Genomic DNA, 26,299 nt, shown 5'->3' with positions numbered 1-26,299 from the left:
ACCCATCTTTTCTTGAATGTTATTCATTAAAAACAGACCTTTTTTTTTGCTTCTGTTCTGTTTCATTTCGATGATTGAAATTTTCCTAGGATAATAGTGAGCATGGATTTCTTTACACTCCAGAAATCCAAAAGAAAATATGATAGCTCAAACCCAAGCATTTTTGGTGGGTTGGTATTTTGGCCTCCAAAGGAACCGTTGGGTAGGGACAGTGGGGGGGAGGGGGTCAGACTGGGAGTTACAGAGGATGGAGAAAAAGAAGCAATTCATACTAATGGGACATTAGACGTTAGGGGAAAGAGACTTGGCTCTGAAGTCAGAGAACTTGGGTTCAGATCCTGCCTTTCTTGTATTAATTTGCGTCAAGTAATTTAAGCCTTTCTGGGCCCCAATTTCCTCAGGTGTGTGCTAGGGACTCATCTGATTCAGCTAATAGCAAACTCTGGTAAAAATGCAGGGCCTGGTGTCAGAAAGACTCATCTTCCTGAGTTCAGATGTGGCCTCACACACTTGCTAACTGTGTGACTTTGGAAAAGTCATTTAACTCTGTTTGCCTCAGTTTCCTCATCTGTAAAATGAGCTGGAGAAAGAAATGGAAAGCCATTCCAATATCTTTGTCAAGAAATCCCCCCAAAGGGTCATGATGAGTCAGATATGACTGAAAAAACGATTATAACAACAACGAAGGGGGCCCTTCCCTCCTTTGCCAGGTATCTTTGCCCTTGGCCTGGTCTGCTTTTCCCTAAACAAGATGCATGAGTCCTGGAGTTTGATCCCTCTGGTCTGATTCCCAGATGTGTGTTTTCTAAACTAGAAATAGCCCTGGCTAGTTTTTAATTTCCCAGCTCAGTGTGTCCACCCCCAGCGCAAGCTAAAGTCCAGAGCAAGGCCTACCTGTGGGCAGGATCAGAAACTGCTTAGTGATGGGACTTCAGGGGACATGAAAGGTTGGCTCACTTTACCAAATCTTCCTCGAGCAAATGGAGGCTGTCCCGAAAATACTTAGTGAGTTCTTTAGTTTAATGGCTCCCACCAACTGAGAGCTTTCCCCTGGATTATCTCTTGGATCTTTGCAGCCACATAGGGTTTGGGAGGACAGGTTTGATTCACTCCATTTTGCAGCTGAGAGACTCTAAGCTCAAAAGAGAATGGAGTGATTTTCCTCAGGCCATCTATCCCTCATGTGGCAGTGTCCATGGTAAACTTGCTTAACTACACTGAGTTGAATCAAACCCAGTTCCTCTGACTGGCATCCAGCCTTTTCCATTCCCCTACCCTGTTTAAGACAAATTTCCATAGGAGAGGACACTAGTACCTGTCATCAATCATTTATACCTTAGTGTGAAAAAAGGATTTGAGAGCAAGTTTTGACTGGGGAGAATGGAGAAGAAAGCATGCTGTGGGTGAGGAGAGCCTGGGAAGAAGGAGGCTTGGGGCAGAGTCTTACCTAGTACTGGCCCCATCTAAATAGGGCCCTTTAAACGGCTTCCCAAATGCAAGTCTGAGGCCAGGAGTGGGGAACCTGAGGTCTCGAGGCCCTCTAGGCCCTTGGGTGCAGCCTTTAAACTGAGTCCAAGTTTTACAGAACAAATCCTTTTATGAAGAGGATTTGTCCTGTGAAGTTTGGATTCAGTCAAAGGGCTGCACTTGAGGACCTAGAAGGTCACATGTGGCCTCCAGGCCACAGGTTCCCCACTCTTATCTTAGGCCCCTCCAATATCTTTCTATACTAACCACATTTTCCTTATGGTAGAATGAAATGATAAAGATGAATGGGACCTTAGAGATTGTTGAGTTCATTTTATTGATGAGGAAACTGAGGCTGGGGGAAGAGTGACTTGTCCAAGGTCATATACTGAGTCAGGCAGCTAGATGGCACAGTGGATAAAAGGGAAAATAGAAAGAAAGATAATAAGATACTGTGCAAAGCACTTCTTACAAATATCTCCTTTGATCCTCGGAACAACCCCGCAAGGTAGATCTAGTTATCCGCATGTTATGACTGAGGAAACTGAGGCAAATAGTGGTTAAATGACTTGCCCAGGATCTCATAACTAGTAAGTGTCTGAGGCCAGATTTGAATTCCTATCTTCATGACTCCAGTCCATGTGTTCTCTCCACTTTGCCACTGGCTGCCATAGAGTACGGGACTTGGAGTTAGGAAGACTTGAGTTTGAATTCTGCCTCAGACTAGTTGTGTGACCCTAGGAAAGTCACTTGAACTCTCTCAGCCTCAGTTTCCTTATCTGTAGAATGAGGATCATAATAGCAACTCACCTCACAGAGTTGCTATGAGAGTCAAGTGAGTTAACATATATGAAGTCCTTTGCTAACAAAGTGCTTTTATCAGGTGCAGTGGATAAAGTATCTTCCCTGCAGTCAGGAGGACCTGAGTTCAAATTCACCTCAAACACTATCTGTACGACCCTGGGGAAGTCATTTAACCTAAATTGCCTCCAAAACATAAAATAAATGCTAGCTATTAGTGGCAGAACAGACATCTGAGTCTCCCGATTTCTAGTATAGTATTCTTTAATTTATTTCATCAGATGCTAGTGGGTATCCTTGGAGGGATAGCTCTAAATGTTATTTTCCCAGCAAAGTTTTTCTCTTTAGGCTTTGCCTAATACACCTCAGCCTGCAGGCTTAAACTAGAGAGTGTGTGGTTATATAAATATCATATCAAGCAAACTAGTCGTGAATCCAATTTGAAAACCAGGCCTGTTGATGTTTTTTTTTAAACTTATCTTTCTCACAGTACTCTAGAACATAAGAGTTGGAAGAAACTTCAGAGATGATCCAGGTCAGAATTTCTTAACCATCCCTTGGAAGGGTCCATGGATAGATTTCAGGGTATTTGTAAACTTGGAATTTTAGATAACTCTATTTCAATTTTAATAGATTTCCTTTCAAATCCTGTGGATTACAAATCCTAACCCCTATGTATTTTATGCATTTAAAAATATTATTTTGAGAAGGGGTTCATAGGCTTGCAAAAAGGGTCCATGACACAAAAGAGGTTAAGAACACTGGATCTAGGCTAACCCCTTTATTTTACAGATCACAAAACTGAGGATCAGGGAGAACAAATCCTACAAGGTCACATAGGTAGTCAGTAGATGAACCAGGCTTCAAACTCAGCCCCCTGGACCTGGCACACAGTAGGTACTTAATACGTTTGTATATGGTATATAGCAGGTAAACTTAATAAATGTTTCCATCACAGAATGCTGCCCCTCTATTTCTTAGGGAGATTGTTGCTTCTCAGTCTTTTTTTCCAAAGCAGGCCTTTGCCTCTTGATTTGTCTACCTAAGAATCCAGTATCACATCATCAGAGATCACTAAGCTGCTATTTAAACAATTTAAAGATACAGTTTGAACTCTAGAGGGGAAAGCAGGGTGGATAAAAGAGATTAGACAGTAATGATATGCCTGTGGGGAGTCCGGCAAATGAAGTATCTTTCCCCTGGTAGGCAGGCTATTTCTGGAAAGGTGTGTTTGGTTGCTAAACTGAAGGGATGTGTTTATCCTAATGGGAAGCAGGACCGAACTGGGCCCCAGCTCCCTGGGCAGTTTTTAAAGTCTTAAGTCACCACAAGAGACATTTGCGGCCACTGGGAGACACATTTAGCACTGTGCTGGCCATTCCGATGTGTGCTCTCTTGGCTCCAAGTGTGGGCTGGCAGGGCAGGGGAGCTGGCAGCACGAGGAGGGGGGTGTTTGAGATGGGAGAAAGAGAGTGGAACTGCAGATGGAAGCCTGTGTGGTCTAGTTTAAGGGTCTCACACTGACTGCATGTTTGTTCTAAGTTTATATTATTCCCCTGGTTGTGTAATTACTTCCCAAGTCATTGTTTCTCTGTAAAGAGCCTCGTGACTCGAACCCTAGGGCTCTTCTACTACTTCCTTTGTGACTTTGGGTAAAGGAAGGGGATTGGACTAGATGTTCTCTAAGGTTCTGTCCATAAGACCCTCAGTTGTTCAGTCTTTCAGGTGACTTCATGATCTCATTTGGGTCTACAACATTACTGGAGTAGTTTTTCATTTCCTTCTCCAGTTCATTTTACAGATGAGGAAACTGAGGCAAACAGGGTGAAGTGACTTACCCAGGGTTACAGAGCAAGGAAGTGTCTGGGGCCATATTTGAACTCAGGAAGGGGTATCTTTCTGACTCTGGGCCCAACACTCTGTCTGCTGCCCCACCTAGATGCTCCCTCTCTAAGACTTATGATTTGAAAAAAGAGGTCAGAGAGCTCTATGTAAGGAACTCAAAGGCCTTTTCCCTCATCTACCCCTAATCCTACAGAAAGCATATTTGACTGAGAATCAGTATTTGTTCAGTCATTCATTCAAGTTTGACTCTTTGTGACTTCATAGACCATACTATCCATGGGGTTTTTTGGGCAGATACTGGAGCAGTTTGCCATTCCTTTCTCCACTGAATTAAGGCAAACAGAGGTTAAATGACTTGCCCAAGGTCATACAGCTAACACGTGTCTGAGGTCAGATTTGAACTCAGTTCTTCCTGACTCCAAGCCCAGCACTCTAGCTGTCCCTAGAGTCAGTGTCCTTGGGTATGAGGGCATAGATTTAGAGCTGGGAGGGATCTTAGAGGTCATCTAGGATAATCTTCATTTTACAGATAAGGAAACTGAGACCCAGAGAGGTTAAGTGATGACTCGGGGTCATACAGGTAATAATTAATAAAAGCTATCATTTATATGGAAGTTCAAGATTTACAAAGCACTGCATAAATAATATCTCATTTTATCTCCCTGACAGGTAGGTGTTATTATTCCCGTTTTACAGATGGACAGAGAAGAAGTGAATTGTCCAGGTTCTCACAACTTGTAATTGTCTGAGGCTGGATTTGAACTTTGGCTTTCCTGGCTCCAGGATCAGTGTTCTATCCATTGCACCATCTAGTCGGTTAGGTAGGAAGTGGTGGGGTCAGGATTCAAATCCATGTCCTCTGATCCCCAAACCAACAGTCTTTCTACCACATCATGCTGTCCAGGCCTTCAAGAGGGTCCTAGAGAGGCAGCTGATAACATGCTGTTTTTGGAGTCAGAAACTCATGTCTAAATCTTGGCTGTGACCTTGGGTAAGGAATTTATCCTTTCTAGGTTACAATCTTTTCTGTTAAAAAATCTGTTAAAGGAAATAAATTCCAAGCACTATCTAAATGATTGCTGCTATGTATTATTATTAATATATAAGGAACTGCAGATGACCTCTAAGGCCCTATCTATGGTACACGGGTAGTGCAAAGGATAGAGAGCTGGACCTGGAGTCAGGAAGAGCCATGTTAAAATCTGACCTCAGACATTTACTACATGTGTGACCCTGGACAAGTCACTTAACCCTGTTTGCCTCAGTTTCCTCAACTGTAAAATGATGTGGAGAAGGAAATGGCAAACCACTCCAGTTATCCCTGCCAAGAAAATCCCAAACAGGCCATGGAGAGTCAGACATGACTAAAACAACTGAGAAACCACAGCAACAAGGTCTTATCTAGCTCAGAATCTGATGGCATGATCCTAATCTCAGCTTGGCAATTGGCTAGCTGTGTGACCTTACCCTTCTTCAGACACTCAATGCCTTAGCCCCTAAGACTATAAATAAAGTACAGAATGGTGTCTGGTCTTCATTAGTGGAGGACATTTCCTTCCTCACCAGGAATTTCCTACATCAAGGAAATCACAAGTCTAGACCCACCCCACCCCCTCTAAATATACATATTATATATATTTTATATATTTGTTTATCTATTTTAAAAATTCAGATTATTGTGGTAAGTGTGTGGGCAAATATAAAAGATTACTAAGGCATGTGTCCCCGCTTTCATGGAACGCATATAATCTAAATGATAGCCGAGTACATTATGGATTTAGAACCCAGAGTCCTTAGGGGCCACCTAAAGGCCTTCCTCATTTATGGGGCTGCTTTGAGGGTATATGAAGTATATAAAGAAAGGAAGGCTAACCCTTTGGGCAAATTTATACATTTTGCCTTTGAAGCCACCTCTTCCTTCCTCAGAATCCCTCTTTCTAGCACTAGTTCCTCCTACTTTAGGGTGGTATGGCTTAATGTTGACCCTGACCAGGCAGGGATCCTTACTACAGTGTACTATACTGGTTTAGACTCAAACTCTTTTTTTTTTCTTTTTGGAGTTGGGAGGGCAGGGCAATTGGGGTTAAGTGACTTACCTAAGGTCACACAGCTAGTAAGTGTTAAGTGTCTGAGATTCTAAGTGTCTGAGATGCCTAGATTTGGACTCAGGTCCTCCTGACTCCAGGGCCCGTGCTCTATTCACTGTGCCACCTAGCCACCCCTCAAACTCTTTTTCTACAACAGAAATTCTTTCTTTTAACTACCATATTGGAAAAGATCTGATCGATGAATTCACAGATAGCTATTATATCAGAGTCAGAAGGGTTCTCAAAGGTCCTTTAGTCTAGTTGTGTCAAACTTAGAAAAATGTCCTTGTGGGTCACACATTGACTTAGAAAGCTACAAATTAACATTATCTATATTGTACTGTATTTTTTATTTATTTTATTAAATATTTTCCAATTACATTTTAATCTGAGTCTGGCTACACAAAAGAATTTTGCACCAATGGGTCCCAAGTTGGACACTTATGCTTTGTTCCATCTCCCTCGTTTAGTTTGTTTTGGGTTTCAGAATTCGATTATTGATGTCTTTTGTTTTTACACCCTGTTAGTTTCCACGTCATCTACTCTTGCCTTGTCTTCCACTGAATTTTCCCTTCTGGCAAAGCAAACTGATTAAACAAAAATATTTGACACAGCAGCCTGTCTGACAATGTACATACCATGGCCTGTCTTCCTAGTCGCCCCCACCTCTCTGCACGAGGGAGACTTCAAGAATCATTTCTTTAACACCTACATTGGTATTTCCATTACTCAGAGTTGTTTCCTTTGGGGGATCTTTACATTTGAACTACTGCAGCCATTGTATATATTGTTCTCTTGATCTGATTTCACCCTGCCTCAGTTCAAGCGGATCTTCCTTTGTTTTTCTGAATTCCTGATGCTTGTTATTTCTTACTGCTCAATAATATTTCATTACACTCATATGGGGCATGCAGCCTCACTCCATTGACATGGTTAAGCCCTGTGAAGTGTTAATGACTATTCCAGTTAATAATAACAGATGAGATTTATATAGTGCCTTAAAATTTGGAGAGCATTTTACACAAGATCTCACTTGACCCTCACAGCACCCCATTCAAGGTAAGTACAATGGGTATTATTGTCCACATTTTACAGTTGGGGAAACCAAGGCTTGTGGAGGTTAATGTGACTTGACCAAACACATCTGGTGTCAGAGGCAGAATTTGAACCCAGATGTCTCCTGATTCCAAATTTAACACTCTGTGAAATTTTAGGCAATAGCAATAGATAGACTGGATCAATCATTTGTGGGGGAGGGAACAATTTAAGTCCCCTTAACCACATAACATAAGCAGCCAATTAATATACTAGCCCTGCCTTCCAGTCTTCTATCATAACTTCTTGGTACTGGGAAGATCCTTAAGAAGGAGTAGTCTGATCTTATAATGCTGATTATAGGATGGGGTGAAATTAAAAACCTCCCAGTCTGTTTCCTAAACTAAAAGGTAAGTCTCCTGGATCACAGAGTTACAAAATAGATTTGAAGAAATGTGCCATGAATCCATGGAAAGAGACTTCATTTTAGAGTCAGAAGATCTGGGTTAAAATTCAGACTTTGCCGTTTTCTGCTTGTGGGAGCTCTGGGCAAGGAATTTAACCTCTCTGGGCCTCATTTCCCTCTCTTGTAATCCTGTCATTTTATGGTCTGGGTCTGAGTCTCAACCCTGCTATTTACTAGCCTTGTATCTTTGGAAAGGTAATTTCACCTCTCTGGGACTCAGTTTCCTTATTTATAAGGGAAGAAAAAAAGCATTTATTTATCACCTACTATGTGCCTAGCACTGTACTAAATGCTTTAATAATAATAATGACTAACATTTATATAGCACTTACTATGTGTCAGGCATTCTGCTAAATTCTTTCTAATTATTATCTTCTTTGATTTTCACAACCAACCGTTTTACTTGAGAAAACTGAGGCAGATCGTGGTTAAGTGACTTGCCCAGAGCCACACAGCTAGTAAGTTCCTGAGGCTACAGCAATCTACCCATGATGCTACCTAGCATGTTGGGCTAGAATTTTTCCTATGGTCCATTTCAGCCCTCATATTTAATGATTCTATGCAACCTTCTATGCAACTGAGTCTTCCCAGTCACGAGGCCAGTCAGCAGGGTAGCTTTGTGTGAGCAGGGATCATATGTTATCTAAACTTTCTATCTCTCCCAGAGCATTGCACACAGTAGGCATTTTCATAAATATGTGCTTAATTAAATTGCATTAAAGGAGTATATCCCACTGGAAAAAGAAAAAGGTTTTGCTGCACCTGAGTCTGGCTAGGGCGGTGGTGAGGGTGGGTGAAGGGAATTAGGCAAGGCATGTAGACAGTGAAGCCTTGTATCAGGAATGGGGCTGCAGAAGGGGAGAGTGAAGGGAAGTGGGTAGGGGTGCTGGAGGGAGAAAGGGGCCAAGGGAAGAGTGGGGAGAGGGGAGGATTTCTGCACGTTGGCAGGCAGCCCCAAGGCAGGACATTTTGTTTCTGCTGTCATAGGCAATAAATGTCTTGCCCCAGAGCTGAAATAATGACAATAAATACTGCAAATTCCAGGCCCCCAGGGCGACTTTCTGGAAAATGAAATTGATCGTTTCCCCAGGCCCAGCCTCATTTTCCACAAAGAGAAAAGCAGTCACCTCAGTTTCCCCAGATGCTGCTAACAAGCTCTGGGTTTCTCCCTCCTCACTTCCACACCTTGATTTAGAACATGAGGGAACTCCAAGGCCATCGACTCTTACACCCTCATTTTACTGAGGAGGAAAGTGAGGGCCTGAGAGGAGAATTTGCCCTAGTTTAAGAATCCAACCTAAAATGTGTGTGAGTAAGTGTATAAAAGTCCACCCAATGGAGCAGATCCAGAGCTAAGCCACTTCTTTGGCCATGCTTTAGTCTCTTGATAAAGGTCATGTTCAGCTAGAAGTTTCTGGTTAGTTCCTGTGTGCCTTGTTGCCCAATTCACAACATACCCTAGTATTCAGCTCTTCTGACTATCTCCCATCCCCTTAAGATGGGAAGAAGAACCTTTTAATTAGTTGTTGAATGGTTACTTGCTCAAGGTCACACAGCTAGTAAGTGTTAAGTGCTTGAGGTCAGATTTGAACTCAGGTCCTCCTGATTCCAGGTCTGGTGCTCTATTCACTGCGCCACTTAGCCACCCCAAGGGGAACTGAACTTTCATTAAAAAAATGTCCTGTTCTTCAGATGGTAAGACTGGAAACTATGCATGCTCAGGCAGAACACTGTGCAGGCTCATAATAACCAGGATCTCATTGTCCGTTTTCAATTCTGTTATAATTGCAATTTAAAAAAAAAGCAGCAGTGTCTTTAAGTCATTTTTTCAGTCATGTTGGACTTCCCATGACCCCATTTGTTTTTTTTTTTTTTTTTGGTAAAGCTACCAGAGTGGTTTTCCATTTCCTTCACCTCATTTTACAGATAAGGAAACTGAGGCAAACAGGGCTAGGTGACTTGTCCAGGATCACACAGATGCTTCATATCTGAGGTCAGATTGAACTCAGGAAGAAGAGACTTCCTGACTCCAGCCCCAGTACTCTATCCGCTGCACCACCTAGCTGCTCCTCTACCAATACAGATCATTAGTTGTCCTGCTAATTATAGTCTTAGACTGCTGCTTAGGGCACCAACAGGTCAAATAACTTATTTAAGGTCACATAACCAGATAATGTTAAAGCAGGACTTGAATCTAGCCATTCCTGTCTCCAAGGCTGGCTCTCTCTCTTATGATGTAAAGTTATCAATTATACTTTATCTATATTTTTGTCAAACACCCCTACTAGATTCTATGCTGACAGAGTTTGCATCCCTTTCCCTGCCCCCACTTACCACATCATCCAAGGGATGATGATAATTCTTGCTAGCAAGAATTTAATAAATATTTATTGATAAATATTTGCTAATTCAATCAATGAATGACTAATCCAGCTCTCCCATTTCAGAGATAAGAAAGAAAAAAAAGGAACAATTTGTACAAAATCCTATTGCAAGTCAATGGTAAAATGAGGTTGTTTGACTTCAAGACCAGTGATCCTTTCAGCCCACCATATTGGTTGAATGATGGAGGTCAGAGGGAATAGGTTTGAAGTTTACATTATATATATATACACGTGTGTGTATATATGTGTGAGTGTGTTTGCCAAAAATTTGCTGCCGCAAGTCACAGGGGAAAAAAGAACTATTGTTTTAAAGAGAGTGCTTCCAAATTCCATTTAAGGGCTTAGGATGCCAAAGGCATTGTGTAAGTGCTGAGAATAGAACCAAGGCACAAATAGTTCCTACCCTCAAGGAACTTCTATTCTACTGGGTGATACAACGTAGATATATAATTGGAATATGGAGACACCATCATTTAGTTAAGATGGTGTCATCCCTTAAAGATATTAAAGATCTGCTTTCTGGAGATGAAGGAGGCCTAGAGCATGTGAGGACATTCTATATTGGCCTTTTGTAGAATTCTTATCTGAGCGAACAAAGTGATCCCTTTACTAACAATGAGTGAGACCATGTGGTAAGGATAGAGGGCTTTGGATCTTCTTTCTTTCCTTCCAGAAACCATATGGTCTCTGAGAAATAACACTGTCTTTGGTTTTGTTTTGTTTTTTCTTTTTCCTGTTAAAGTGGTGAGAAGAGTCTCTGATCTGGGCTAGAATCAAGAACCATGGTCATCTTCAGAGGTCAGGAACCCAGGCCATATGTTGCACTTAGCCAGCAGAATCTGGAAACTGATGTTAGCTTTGGACTTGAACCTGGTGGGACCAATGCTATGTAGGAACTGAGTTAAATTGTGAGCCCAGTCTCTTTCCTGCTATGCCCCTGAGCTGTGTGGGGAAAATATTTGCATGTTTGTTCTTGCTATATCAATGAAATAAATATTCCTCTGTAAAAATTATCCATATGAAGCAGTTAAATGTGATTGGGGTGTTAGTCCCTGGGAGTTTAAAATAGAACACAGACAATTGTGAGTGGAGATGATGGCAGAGAAAAAGGCATCCCTCCAAAACCTCAATGTACCTGAGAACCTGGGTAACAGGTCTGAAAGAGAGGTGACAGTTTCAACCATGTCACACATACAAGGAATTTAGGATAAAAATAAATACAAGATCATATGAAGAGACAGAAGCCTTTCACAACTTGAGAGGAAAGTAAAAAAAAAAAAGCTTCCTGTAAGAGGAGGCTTGAGTTGAGGCTTGAAAGGAGCCAGAGTTTCTAAGAGAAAGAGGTAAGGAAGAAATGTATTCTAAGTATGTGGAACGGCCTATGCAAAAACAAACAAACAAAAAAAACCCCAAAACCATGGAGTCAGGGAGATGGGATGGTGAATTCTGAGAATGGCAAACAGGATGGTATCTGAAAAGTAGAGTACGTAAAGGACAGAAACACGAATTAGTCTAGAAAAGTAGGTTGAATTCAGACTGCAAAAGGAACGATGTCAAGATAAAGAGTTTGAATTTCATTTTGGAGATAATAGGGAGCCAAAGAAGATTCTTGAGCAGGGCAATGACATGGTAATAACTGAGGAAGATTATTTTAGCAGATATGCTGAGGATGATTTGAGACTGGAAGTGGGAAACCAGTTAAGAGGCTATTGTTAGAGTGCCTGAAGATAAAATCCTGAGTTAGGGTGTGACTGGTTGAATAAAGAGAAGGAGATAGATGTAAGACATATAGTGGAGGCATTGACAAAATTTGGGAATCAGTTAGACATAGGATATGAGACAAGTGAAACATAGTTCCAAGATTATAAATATGAATGATAACTGCCTTCAACATAAATAATGAAACTTAGAAAAAGGGGTCAGTTTAAGGGAAGGATAAACTTAGGAGTGTAGAGTATATGGAGTCTCTACCTGCATTTCCTGAGAAAAAATCTTTCCATGACTTCTAGAGACAAGAGATGCTCATCTCATTGGCCCCTTGGCCACAAGATGGCAACAGAGCTTTATGTCATTTCCAAATCTACTTAAGGCCTTGGGCTCTGTCTGAATGACCAAGACTGATGCCCTAAATTCTGCTGTTTCCAGCCTGCAGTTATAAATATAGACAGCTCTGGGCCTGGGCTTTCCTGTTTCTCAATACAAGGTCTTGGAAGCAGCCTGCAAGTGAATATGGGTTTACATGTGTCTTCTGTCTATTCTGTTACCCTTCCTGTGGTCATATTTCCAATGGAACTGCAGGCTGGATTGTGGACTCTGCCAATTTTCTTTAACTAGTTTCCTTTTCAATCAATGAGAAGGGTTTAAACATTTATTATTTGCCCAGGATTGCTCTCGACACTGGTGGAAGGATGAGGTGGAGAGGGCAAAATGAGATGCAGAAAGAGGATATGTTCTCTGCTCTCTCGGAGCAGGCAGTCTAGTGGAGGGAGACAGCTAATGCATTAAACAATTGAAAAGCAATGTGAGACAGTGTGTAATTACTGCTGAGTTATGTGGCACAGGCTACATTTTTTTATGAACAAATAAAAACCTGTAGTGATATTTTCTTTGGAAATAATGTTACATAAAAATTATATCATGATTGGATTTAGAACTTTTATAAGATCTTAGAGCTCTCATCCAGTCCAATCTTCTTATTTAATGTGTGAGGAAATGAAAGTCCAAAGAACTTAAAACAAGTTTCCCAATGTCACAAAGTTTAGAAATAGTAGAACCAGGATTTGAACCAGATATTGATTCCAAATCTTCTTTTACTTAGTTCATGAGTCTACAAAAATGTAGTAACTATTCTTAGCTTGTAGCCTGTACAAAAAGAGATGGCAATCTGGATTTGACCCACCAACCGTAGCTTGTCAATCCCCTTTTTGTTGTTGCTGTCATTGTTGTTGGGTCGTTTCAGGCATGCCTGACTCTTTATGACCCCATTTGGTGTTTTCTTGGCAAAGATACTGAAGTGGTTTGTCTTTTCCTTCTCCAGTTCATTCTACAGATGAGGAAACTGAGACAAACTGGCTAAGTAACTTGCCCAGGGTCACAAAGGAAAGACAGAAACTCATGGTTACTCAAACAGATCAGCCCCACAATTTACAAAGGAAAAACCAAATGATTGAAGGATGCCATTTGACTTTGTCTGGACAATTTGTTGAGTTAGTCTGTCATGATCTAGGCCTCTGACTGGCATTGAGGATGGACAGTGAGCTGGATCCAGAATTGAACAGGAAGAGCAGAAGAAAACTTGTACATAGAAAAATTGTGCAGAATTTTCAATAATTCCAAGCTGCTTCTCTAAACAAAAAGCCATTTTTTAACAAACCATTTTCCCCCAGTGATACTGCTTGACAACAAATTGTAGACCACAACAATTTTGTGTAGGGAGGTTCAAAGCCCAAGTGGTGTGTTGCCAATCAGTTCTATGTGAAAAACGAGAACATGGAAGAAATTATTTCAAATGGACACCAATAATTTCTTTGCTTTCACTTTCTCGTTCTTTTTTATTGCAGACCCAGAGGGCCTTGGAGGCTGATGGAAAATCTCTAACTGTTGAGTGTTGGTGGCTCCCTGCCTTTCTCTTGTGTTATTTTTAACCCTGCCATACACTGAAATAGGCAGTTGGCAAATGATCTCTATCTTAGGGTCTTCAATTGAGGTGATTCTGACCTAGGGTTAGAAAGTCCTTGTCACTCCTGCTTAACTCTGTACAGTCATTGTAGGCTTCTAAATTCATTTCATAGGAATAAATTAACCTTTTTTAAATAGGGTAAATTATCTAAAACCATGAGCTAGCATTACCTATAATGGAGAATACTATCCAACATGATCATGAATAAAGCAAAGATAACCATTGTCACAAATCTGTTATTGTTCATTTTGCTGTTCTCAAAGTGAATAGTAGGGTTGGGATTACATAGGTACTGATCACTTTAAATGTGTTCTTCTCCTTGACCTTTACCTCAGTATAACAATAAGTTTCATATCATTCAGCTCCAGATTTCTCCTTGATAGCTTTATGTTTCATGTGTCTTGTCATAAAGAGGTTTAGGTATTTGTATTATCTTAATCCATTGGTGCATTTTGATCTCTGGGTTCAAAAGCCTTCAGCTGCTATCAGTACCTGGAATATATTAAGAATTTTATGTTTATCTAGTCCAAGTAGCATTTTGATGTCATTGAGGAAGGAGTGCATGAAAGGAAGGAGCTGTTTAATATTATTTTTGGTAGAATTGAATTTTATTTGTAGGATTGTACTCTGTGACTAATAAGATGATTTGGGTCAACTCTCTCTTTAATTTGGCAGCCATACTTAATTTTGTTAAGTAGAAATGATAATGGACTTATTATGAGGAAGAACCAAAATGAGGTTACACCATCTTCCTGGAAATTGTCACAATTGATTGTAATTGTCCTTGATATTATTATGTTGGCAGCATTTTAAAGTGAAGAATAGTTTTCCATACTCTATCATTATTTTTATACTTGGGTCTATTTTTATATATTTTCAGTACATGAATAAGCTATTGAATAAGGCACTGAGTCAAAGGCTTTGCTAAACTTATTGCTAGTAATAGTACATTTTAAATCATCCCCATCTTTTTTGATCAGGTTCAGATAGAACCATTCCAAAGAAAAGTCACTATCTTGCTATTATTCTTTAATATTTAGTGTTCTATAGACTGTTTTGCAAATGGATACAATGATTGTTTTTTGTAATTGAATAAGGGTATTTTGATGTAAGGTCATTTCTTGCAGACTTACAGAAAGTGTCTTCAGAACAACTGTAATAGCAGAAGGAATGAAATGTATCTCATTCTGTTTCCATATGGATTTAATTTCTTCCTCTAGGTCTCAAGATTTTGACATTTTTCCCCCATTTCATTTATTTTGGAGATTGCAAATATTCAATATGGTGGCATATATTAAAAACATATTCTTAAATTTTTTTATGGACACATATTATGACTGGACAGTTATAGGTAACAGTTCTTTCTTTAATAATGCTTTAGTTTTACCACAGTTTATTTGCTGAATTCTCAAGGATATTTTGGAGTTTCTATTTTTATAGGGCAGTTAGGTGGCACAGTGGATAGAGTGCTGGGTCTGGAGTCAGGAAGACCTGAATTCAGATCTGGCCTCAGATACTTACTAGCTGTATGAACCTAGGCAGGTCATTTAACCCTATTTGCCTTGCTTTCCTTATCTGTAAAATGAACTGGGGAAGGAAATGGCAAACCACTCCAGTATCTTTGCCAAGAAAACCCCAAATGGGGTAATGAAGAATTGAGCCTAACTCAACAACATTTTTTTTTGGAGGGGGAAGACAGGGCAATTGGGGTCAAGTGACTTGCCCAAGGTCACACAGCTAGTAAGTGTTAAGTGTCTGAGGCCGAATTTGAACTGAGGTCCTCCTGACTCCAGGGCCAGTGCTCTATTCACTGTGCCACCTGGCTGCTCCAACAACAACATTTTTATGATGCAGTGATTTTTACTCCATATGTTTATAAAGGGTAGCAAACTTTTGGTGCATAATACTAGCTATTGGATTATATATCCTTCTAGGTGTCTAATAGACAATAAACTGCTGGAACCTACAATGATATGTTTCCAATGTTCCACTGTGTGATCTCTATTAATCAATGTCCTGGGCTCCTTAAGCATGAGCTTTCTGTAATTTTTGGTGGCAATGAACAGATCCTAAATTGCTATTCACAAACCCCTCTTTCCGAAAACAGATTTGTCTAACTTGGTCATTTGTTCAATGTTTTTTTGTTTAACCTGCTATTGGTTGGGTTATGTGGCCACCTCCCATGTAAAATGTTATGATTTCATATTGGATCTTAGATACTTCATAGGCTCCATCTGGGGATAAACCATTTTTCTATATAGCCAGCAAGATGAGTGTTTTGTACCTATTTTCAGCCTTTGCTATTGATTTGTGAAATGAGGTCTCTTTGTTTCAAAAGTATTTCTATAAATCTTGAACCTATTAATCATGTGTTCTGACAATTTTTATGAAACAGCTTCCTTCTTCTTGATGAAGAAATGTTCATATTTCTTTTTTCTGTTTTTGTTTTTTTGCTTTTTGGAGGGCAATTGGGGTTAAGTGACTTGCCCAAGGTCACATGGCTAGTTTTTGTGTTAAGCGTCTGAAGCCAGATTTGAACTCAGGTCCTCCTGACTTCAGGGCTTGTTCTCTATTCACTGTGCCACTTGACCGCCCCTAAATGTTCATATTTCTATAGATGGTTTGGGATGATGAGGTTTGTGTTTCACTAACATTGTATGGAGTTTTTGTTTGAACACCTTCTGGAAGAGTTGCTATTCATTTTGCTGTGGCAAAAAGTAGCTGTTAAGACTGGGACTGCATAGGTGCTAAATGCTGCCACCCTGCTCTTTCTTGTAAGCTTTGACTTCAGAATGTAAAATAGTCTCAATGCATGTCATCTTCTGGGCTGTTCCCCTTGATGGTGTTACGCTTAATGAGCCTTGTGGTAGAAGACGGAGATATTTACAAGTATGACCTTTATCTGATGGTTCAGCTTAACCTCCAGATTCAAGCTCAAAGTCTTGATTCTCTATTGTTCCTTGATAAGAATTTTACACTTGTTGAGGTCAAATGATATTTTGACACCACGGGGAGGGGAAGGGAGAATTTCTGTGGGATTAAGTAGGTTTTAACATACTTTTTGGTGGAGTAATACAGTTCAATTTCATCTATATACATGAAGTGATTAAACATTTGGTATGACTTCCTCTTTGACTTAAAAGTCATGTTGTTATTGAGTCTGACTCTCTCAGTCCCCATTTGGGGTTTTCTGGGCAAAGATGCTGGAATGGTTTGCCATTTCCTACTCTGACTCATTTTACAGATGAGGAAACTGAAGAAAGTAGGGTTAAATGACTTGCCCAGGGTCACACAGTCAGTAAGTGTCAGGCTATATTTGAATACAGGTCTTTCTGACTCCAAGTTTGGTGCTCCATCTACTTTATCACTTAGTTCCATTCAGGAGTGATGATCTGGTTTTAAGACTAAGCAGAACCATCAGGGAGTTCAGACGTTCTCCTTGGAAGAAGCAACGTTCTGTATCAATTGATTTTGACATTATTGTGTTGGTGGCATCTTCTAAATAGAGTTCTCCATGGGGAATCAGAAACTAGAAGTAAAGAGATTTAATCTGACCGAAAGAAAAGTGCATCAGTGACCTCTTCAAATGTGGGTCAATTATGGGTTTATGTACTTGAGACAAAGCATTCACAGCTTGTATCACTCAAAAAACCAATCCACATAAACACTTACAAGAAAACATAAATATATTAACTGAAGGGCAGAAAGGGTGCGCCAAAAAGTTTCAGAGGCGTAAAGAGTTGTTTATTATTGACTAAATTATTGAATAAGGAACCTGAAAATGCCATAAAATTACATTGTCTTTATTGAAATGTTTGTCTCCATTCCACATTTGTGTTTTACTTAAGCACTATCTATAAATGTCTAAAATAGAAACCAGCACAGTGAGAACACTGGAATGCTTTTTTAGCATCCAGTAAATCCAACAGCATATACCTGTTGTCAGCCTCCTGGAGAGGGAAGTTTTTATTGTCATTAACACTGTTATTATTGTAATTTTATTTGAGACTCGGGACTTTGTGTGTACCTGATACTTCCATTGTGAAAACTCCTTCCACCAATGAAGACATGCAACTGGTCTGTAACTTACAGTTTTAGATCAAATCAGATCATATTTGTAAAGCACTTAGCACAGTGCCTGGCACATAGAAGGCATTTTGTTTGTTCTTCCTAAGTGTTGCTTGGGGCACTGAGATGTTAATGAGATGGTCATACAGTATGTATCAAAGGTGGGACTTAGCTCCAGGTCTTCCTGACCCTAGGATCAGCCCTCTATCCACCATGCCAATAATGCCAATAATGCTAATAATAATGATGAAGGAGATTAAATTCTGTATTTAAGCGGAATACTAATAATCAAGTGGAATAACATTATTGTAAAATTACATTAATATTATATAATAATTATATAATAATGACTTTATTATAACAGCCATAATCTATTATATAATGTTATAATTATACTTGTATAATTATATAATAATCAGCATTTAAAGGCAACAACAATACATTCATATATTATAATTATATCGTCTATATGACATGGTAATAATATTATAATTATGTAAAATGTTAAGAGCATGACTGCATATTATTCTCCTTGAATAAGTATTATTATATAATCATACAATTATAATTATAGAATAACATACCATTATATGACAGATAAATATATTATTAATATTGATGTAGACAAATATATAATTATTCTAATGATATGTTAATTACACCTGAACCCAACCAATAAGATGTTAAGTAGTTAAGCAATATAATTACATTATTAAGACATAATTATACAATATATCAATTATATATCAAAGCACATTGTGTTATAAATATTAATATATAATAAAATGCTGTATAGATAATTATTATTCTATTTGACTACTGAATTTAATTTCCTTCCTGATAAGTAGGATATAATCCATACCTTTAAGAAATTTATACTCTGTATGAGAATATAATAACACTGTTAGTACCACTACTGCTACTGTTATACAGAGTGTGAATTCCTTGAAGGTCTGGCCCATATCTTACTTACCTTGCTCTCTCTTTAAGCCCCTAGATCAGACCATAGCACATTATTATTACTATAAGGTTATATTATTATATTAATTTGAGGTATTTATTATAGAGGGAACATGACACATGCCTGAAATGAATGAATAATTGAATAATAATCGACCAGATGCTCACTATATACAAAGCAGTATGCTAATTGTTGGGGATACAAACACAGAACCCAAATGCTCCCTGTTCTCAGAAAACTCACATTTTAATAGAGGAAAATAACCCATATAAATAGTGTAGTGAGAGTCTGGAAAACCTCAGTTCCAGTTCAATTTCTACCACATATTAGCTCAGTTACTTTGGGTAAGTCACTGGCCCTGGGCAATTCTCTAGGACTTTTGCAGAGAAGGTACTAAGCTCTTGGGCATGGCAGCAAGCACTATAGAAATTCTCCTTCCCTTATTCCCTTTATCCCTGATCTGCATTGGATCTCTGAGTCCTACACTAATGAAATCAAAAGCCTTGTTAAAAAATACAGCATTATTAATAATAAATATGATAATAAATGTTTTGTGGCATTGAGCTAGCCAGTGACCAAATTTCCTAGTCCCTGGAATTTACCTACCTTGGTTCCCTCTCCTGTGAAATTGGAATAGCAGAGCAGAAATGCTTCACCCCAGACCTTCCCCCACCCACTCCTCCTTTCATTGCCAAAAGTGTGGCTGCTACCCGGTGCCTGGCTGGGTAGTGAGACCCGAGGAGCAGGGGTGCAGGTCACCCTGAGCCACAGCCAGAAGCTTAAATAAAAATCCAGAGGGGAACATGGTTAGAATGTCCTCAACCCAGATGGAAAAGGATTCGGACGAGCTCCCTAGCATGTTCCAAAAATGACACATTAGCAGAACCAGCTGCCAGCAAATTCTAGGTATGTTGGCAGCCACAGGAGAGAAATGTCTTCACCCTGCTGGAAGGAGGAAAGGCAAGAGGTAGAAAAGGCTGGTGGAAGAGAACATGGTCTGTTTTGCCAGTCACAGAATGCCAACTTCTGGGTAGCATTCTGCTTTCCAAACCACCCTGGATTACTTGCAGGAGGTGTTATAGGCCCTAAGGTAACAGACATCATGAAAAAAAAGAGACATTTGATTGCATCAGGTCTAAACTTCTCCCTGACTGGCTTACCAGGCCCTCTTTCATTTATCTCTGCTCTAGCAAGCCTTATCTTTCACAACAGCTTAGCATGCACCCTTTAACTTCAATAGATCTTTTCATCATTTCTCCCTCTCCATTTCTGCCATCTAAATTCCAGTCTTCATCTCTTGTATCACATCTTCCTCAGAATTCCCTCTCCTATCCCCTCATTCTGTTCCAAACCTGCTGATCTCCCATTGCATCCTGAATCATCTCCAGTCGTCCTGATAAATATCTGGCCACTGGATCCAGATGGCTTTAGAGGAGAAAGTGAGGCTGGTGACCTTGCACAGCCCTCCCTCACTCAATTCAAAGTCAACTGCAAGTCAAGTCATCTTCTCCCTGATGCCATGGTACTCTCTGAGAATGAAGGACAAGCACAATCCAAAACCTGCCCATCCTTCAAGGTCACTGACTTGATTGTAAGTCTCTGAGGGAATGGATCCTTTTGCATTCAACTGTGTATCTCCCTTCACTGCCTAGCCCTGTGCCTTTTACCAGTTGTAGGCACTTGGTAAGTGTTGGTTGAATATTGGATCAAATTTCCTTTCTTACTTTTTCATATCTACCTTGTGATTTAATTGATAGGGAGAAAGGGAATAAATAATTATATAGAGCCTACTTAAGCATTTCACATTGTAGGCACTTGTAAGGTAGGTTTCACATTGTAGGTAAATGTTCGTTGAATATTGAATCAAATTTCCTTCCTGATTTTTTCATGCCCAATCTATGGCTTCATTGGTAGGGGGAAAGGGAATAAGCAGTTACATAGCTCTTATTATGTCATGCACCTTATTAAATATGACCTTATTTGCTTTTCATAACAACTCTGCCAAGTAGGTGCTATTATTATTTCCATTTTATGATTGAGGAAACTGAGGCAAGCAGAAGCTGAGTGACTTGCCCAGGGTCACACAGCTAGTAAGTATCCAAGGTCAGGTTTGAACTCAGGCCTTCTTGACTCCAGGCCCAGTGCCCTATCCATTGTGCCACCCAGCTGCCTAATAGAGGGAACTCCTAGGGAGAAAACTCCTATCTATGCAGATCAGCTACTATTTTGCAGCTTATAGTCTCAGAGAGTTGCCTGGGACACTAAGAAGGGAAGAGACTTGTCCAGGGCCAAACATCCAATAAGTGTTGGGAGGTGAACCTAGGTCTTCTTGACTTTGAAGATGATGCTTTATGTACTACCATTGCCGCTCCTCCTCTTGATTAAAGCTATTTGAACATGGAATGGACTCCCTTGGGGGATAGAGAATTCTCAAGCCCTGGCGGTCTTCATGGGCAGCTAGGTGGTACGGTGAAACACTCATCTTCCTGAGTTCATATCGAGCCTCAGATACTTAATAGCTGTGTGATCCTGGGTAAGACTCTTCAATCTGTTTGCCTCAGTTTCCTCATCTGTAAAATGAGCTGGAGAAGGAAATTCTAAACTACTCCAGTGATCTCTGCCAAGAAAACCCAAAATGGGGTCATGCAGCCTCAACAACAACATTAAGCACTTCCTATGGCTACATGACAGAGGTCATATGGCATGATGGATAGATAAACTAATTGGAGTCAAGATGACTTGGTTTCAATCCTACCTATGGTCTCCTTGAGGGCAGGGGCTGTTTCATTTTAATAAATGCCTATTGATTGACACATACTAGCTTCACCACCATGGGCAAATCGCAGCACATCTTAGTTCCTCAGGCAATATTCTAAGACTATACCTTAGTTATAGTTTCACACTAGGAGTTCCCTGCACTGATGAAATCACAAATCTGGACCAAAAGCCCAAGTGCAAGATGTCATGCTAGGCATTGGTGGGTGAGGAGGGAGGGGCCAAAAATACTGAACTACAGAGGCCCATACCTGAATGGGAGTCCCTTTGGAAACATCTCCAAACAAGAGGTGGCCTGGCATCCACTTAAAGAACTTCAGTAATGGAAAATGCATTAGGTTCTGAGGTATCTCATTTCACTTGGGAGAAGCTCAGATTGTTTGGAAATTTGAGGAGGCAAGTTGGTATAGGCAGAAAGGAATTGAGTACTTATGTAATACCTACTGTGTGCCAGGAACTGTGTGGGAAAGCTGAGGCAGACAGAGGTTAAGTGACTTGTCCAAAGTCATACAAATTATAACATCTGAAGCTGGATTTGAATTTTGGTCTTCCTTACTTCAGACCTAAAGCTCTATTCACTGTGGTGCCAACTACCTCTATGGTACTGGATAGAGGATAGAGTATTGAAGCTGGAGTCGGGAAATTCTGCGTCAGAATCCTGTCTCAGACATTTAACCTTTCTGGGTCTCACTTTCCTCATTGTAAAATGCAGGGCTTGGAATCAATGACCTCTGAAGTCAGTTCTAGTTCTAAATACATAATCCAATTGTCCTATGATATCAACCTAATTTCTTCCTTACATTAGGCTGAAATTGCACATGAAACTACAAATCTGTTACATACAATTTGCTCTTCCTTTTAAATATATAATAGTTATCAGGTGAATTTCTTTTTTGTTTCCTTCTCTGCTCCCCTCCCCCAACCAGAGATAGCTACCATTAGACATAGTGCAAATTTGAATATTTGGGACTGCCTCCGGAAATTAATTATTCACACAAATCAAAACTAAGGCTGTATTTTATCTCAATGGAGTTTGATGTTTCCCTCATTATTGACCTCCTTGAAAGCAGAGACTATTTCCCCCCTTTCTTTGTATCTCTAACACTTAGCAATCAATCAAACATTTATTAAGTACCTAATAATGCCAAGCACTGTGCTAAATTCTGGAGATTAAAAAAAAAAAGGGCCAAAATACAATCCCTGACCTCATGGAATTTACAATCTAATCGGGGAAACACCATGAAAATAAAGATGTGGAAACAAGCTAGATACAGGATAAATAGAATATAATCAACAGGAGAAAGGTACTAGAATTAAGAGGGGTTGGGAAAAGACTTACTGACACAGTAGGAGCTTACTAAATGCTAGTTGATTGACTGTGATTAAGATTCAGCTGGATTTGACATTCACAATACTGGATATTCAAGTAACTTCTTTTCGCTGGGGAATGGAAAAGCCCTGATCCCCTGGCTTAGCTAACTATATTACATTGCCTTTGATCCCTATCTACTTCCAAAAGAAAAAAATATTTTGAATCAACAATTGCATAAGCAGCTGGTGACAAAGTGGATAGAATACTGGACCTGGAATCAAGAAGGCCTGAGTTCAAATCCAGCCTGATCCTGGGCAAGTCACTTAAATGCTATCGGCCTTAAACATCTCATCTGCAAAATAGGGATAATAAAAGCACCTACCTCCCAGGGTTGTCACGAGGATCATCAAATGAGATGATATCTGTAAAATTATTTGTAAATCTTAGACCTGAATTAATGTTAGTTATTGTTATTAACAAATCTTCCACATGCCAGGCACTGTGCTGAGCTCTGTAAGTGCAATGAAAAAACAAAAACAATTTCTGTGCCCAGTTGGGAAGAAAACATAAATAAATAGGAACATACAAAATGAAAGCATTTTAGAAATGGCTTAGTTTTCAATTATATTTTTTGCTGCTTTCAAGGATGGTGGGTGGTTTGTAGACACTGAAATCTAAAAGTTTTAGGGCTAATAACAATAATGATTATAACAGCTGGAACTCATAAAACGTTAAAATGTGCAATGTTCCACATATGTGTATTATATATGTATATATGTGTACACATGCATTGCACATATTATATACACACATATATGTACACATGTCATTTGGTGATGATGTAACTGACATTTACATAGCATCTCCCAGTTCGTGAAATTCCCTTGGGGCTTTCTTCTCTTTGGTCCTTACAGTATCCTTATAAGGTAGGCACCGTAGGCACCATTTGGTAACTGTCTGAAGTGAGATTAGAGCCCAAGCCTTCAAGACTCCAAGCCTACCATTCTCTCTCCTTGCTGTTGTTGTTTGTACTTTATTTGTGAAGAGGACACCATGGGTCATAAATTGGGAGTCAGTTGGATTTAGGTGCTTAATAAATGCAAAGTCATCAGCCTCACTCTCTTCCAGAGTCATGGAGGTCCAGTGGTAGGACAAAAGCCAAGATGACTAGTGGATGCCCAAGACACAGCGGATGACCTTGGCATCTTCTACTTAACATTCAAGAGAAAATCTTCCATGAGTTTTGAGGCAATACAGGACCAGATTACAGAATTATTCCAGTTTGTCTTACTCAAAACCTTAGAGAATATCTCTTTATCCTGAAAATATGAGTCCTGTAAAAGTTTCCACATCATTATTTTTGCCCTCAATCAGGAGGAGGTAATATTCCAGTTTATAATTTTTTAGAAAGAGAAGTAAAATATCCCTTTTATTTTGGGCCCACATCTAAGTTCATTTACATACAAAATGATTAAACTATCAAGGTCATGGTTAAGTTCTCTACTGCGCTTGGGCTACTAAGTGGAGTATTCTCTCTACTACACTTTGGCTAGTTCATAAATAACAATTACTCAGTCAACAAGTATTTACCAGGCATCCATCACTTGTACAGGCACCCTGTCAGGTACTGATAGTAGCAGAATCTTTTAACATAGTTTGCAAGTGTGGTTTCTGATTTAGAACTTTCCAAGCCAAACCACACTGAAAAGGCCAACAAACAAAAGGTTTGAACTCAATTTGGTTGACCCAAAATGGCCTAATTTCACAAAATCATCCCAGGAGTCAGAGCTGAAAGGGACCTCAGAGATCATCTGGTTCAACCCCTTCATTTTGTAGTTGAAGAAACTGAGGGTCCAGAGAGAGACAAAAAAGTCACATGTCAACCAACACTTTCTAAGAAGAAAAAAAGAAATAAAAGAATAAATAAAAAATAAAAGAAAATTAAAAAAAGAAAGAGAAGTATTTTTAATAAAGAGTGGCAGTCAAATCAAGTTGTGTATTATATCATAATTGAAAGCTGTGTATCATAATTAAAAAGAAAAGAGATTTTTCCACCTTGAAAACTAAAATGGAATCTTGCTTCTTCTTTTTTTTTCCCACAAAACAAAGTCTCAGCAAGAAATGTGAAATTTATTATGAGTGTGAACACTAACTTTTCCAAGTAGCCACTACAGCCAGAAAGGAAAGGAGAGTAATAGAGGAAGAGGTTCATGACTTCTTGGAAAACACCTTCCTTCAATGAATCTCACCCATATAGTGACACAAAGACATGCAAACACACTCGTTTTCATCATAACCCAAGAGGAGGGCTGACCACCCACTTGTAACACATCACCCATGGCCCCACTTGGTCTCGGCTGAGAGCAGAGGGGATTGTTCAGTGAATCATCATAATGACCCTCAAAATGGACCTCTTTGCCCACCAAATTCAAACGAACATTTTGTCTGTACTACATCCTTCGTGACTTTTTTCCAGCCAGGCTTCAAATGACTCAAATAATGGGGCTTCTACCATATTCCCTTGAGAGGGTATTCTGCAGCCAAAGAGAACTAACTCACCATTTGGAAAAATTTCCCTTTCTTCAGTCTCTTTTTCCCTTTTCCTTCTTTCCTTACTGTCTTGTTCTAGCTAGACTCCAGGCCACCCGCAGCTTAGTGCTCTTCCAATGCCCGTGGTTGAGGGTTTCCAAACATTTTGAAACTTAATGGTGCCCTTGTGAAATTGTCAGGAGACATCAGCGGCAGGACAGGATAATGGGTAAGAAGCAGTTTCCCATCAACGACAATACCATGGAATCACAGATTTAGAGCAGAAAAGACTTAGAGGTCATTTCTAATCCAATCATTTTATAGATAAGTAAACTGAGAACCCAGAGAAGTGACTTGTCCAAGGTAACACAGAAAGTATGTCTGAAGTAGGATTTGAACCTCAGTCATTTGACTATTGAGCCAAGGATCTTTCTACCATCCCACCCTTTGGTTAAGCTATTTGGCCATCCATATGCTCTATTTACAATCTCTAGCCATTCAAAAATCTGCCATTTTTCTGGGCCCAATTTTTCTTGCAACAAAATGGCCCTGATCTAGTCATGACCTCCCCTATCAGCAAGCACCTTTTCTACTTTTTTGGAATCTTCTATCCCTGGAACCTTCCATGATAGAACCTTCTACCTCACCAATTGGCATGTCTCTGCTTGTGATATCAGAGGTAGAAAACTAATCAGATGAACCTATATGAGACCCTACAATTCCTTCACATCCCCCATCTCTTCAAGCCATGAGATAACAAGGCATTTATGCACCTAATAGAGAGGAATTCAAAGAGACTGTTGTACTCTGGACAACCAGGAAGGCATCTCTCACATGACCTTCAGTCTCCATCCTCTGCCTGCTCTGGTCAACAGATCATCTTATCTGAG

Source organism: Petaurus breviceps, unplaced genomic scaffold (genome assembly GCF_028583685.1).
Source record: "Petaurus breviceps papuanus isolate PSGF00001 unplaced genomic scaffold, PetGlider_PUasm1.0 90701, whole genome shotgun sequence".
In the NCBI taxonomy this organism is placed as follows: domain Eukaryota; kingdom Metazoa; phylum Chordata; class Mammalia; order Diprotodontia; family Petauridae; genus Petaurus; species Petaurus breviceps.
Note: the sequence above shows the minus strand (reverse complement) of the source record.